Source organism: Pteropus vampyrus, unplaced genomic scaffold (genome assembly GCF_000151845.1).
Source record: "Pteropus vampyrus isolate Shadow unplaced genomic scaffold, Pvam_2.0 Scaffold36, whole genome shotgun sequence".
NCBI lineage: Eukaryota > Metazoa > Chordata > Mammalia > Chiroptera > Pteropodidae > Pteropus > Pteropus vampyrus.
The window spans coordinates 5,143,846-5,144,452 of record NW_011888817.1 but is presented as its reverse complement, the minus strand read 5'-3'; the positions used below and the strand labels follow the sequence as shown (position 1 = coordinate 5,144,452).

Sequence of the window (607 nt, the reverse complement as noted above, 5' to 3'; positions counted from 1 at the left end):
GATAAAAGCAGGAAGCAGATGTACGTGTTCTGGCATGAAATGATGGCCACAGTAGATTGTTGGGTAGAAAAAGCTGCAGAACAGTATGTATCATATAATCTGTTTTTGTATAAAAACAAAATATTATTATTATTTTTTAGGCCAGGCAACCCTTGGTTGACCTCACAGATTGCAAGGACCTTGTCAACTCACAATCCCTCGTGTGTTTATTAATTAATTAATTAATTAATTTATTTATTTATTTATTTTTTATACCTGCAGCACCTGGTCTTCCTAGGTGGTCTCCCATCCAAGTACTAAGCAGGCTTGACCCTGCTTAGCTTCCGAGATCAGACAGGATCGGGCTTGTTCAGAGTGGCATGGCTGTAGACTGTATAAAAACAAATTTAAAAGTCCATTTACCTGTGTGTAAGTTCATAAATAAATGTCTGGAAGGATAAATACAAAACAATTCACACTGACCACTGGAAAATTGTAAAAGAGAGTAGATTCCATTTTTTGTCTTTATATTCTCTGTTATTTGAAATGTTTGCCACAAGTATGTATTATTTTGTCATTAACGGAAAGAAGAAAGCAAGTGCACAATGAGCCAGGAGCACCCTGCTCC

General features: G+C 36.4%; 1 pseudogene; it reads right to left on the bottom strand.

The window, feature by feature from the left end:
• Positions 1-252: 252 nt before the first annotated feature.
• LOC111738256 lies at positions 253-371 on the bottom strand (annotated as a pseudogene).
• Between the last annotated feature and the right edge of the window lie 236 nt (positions 372-607).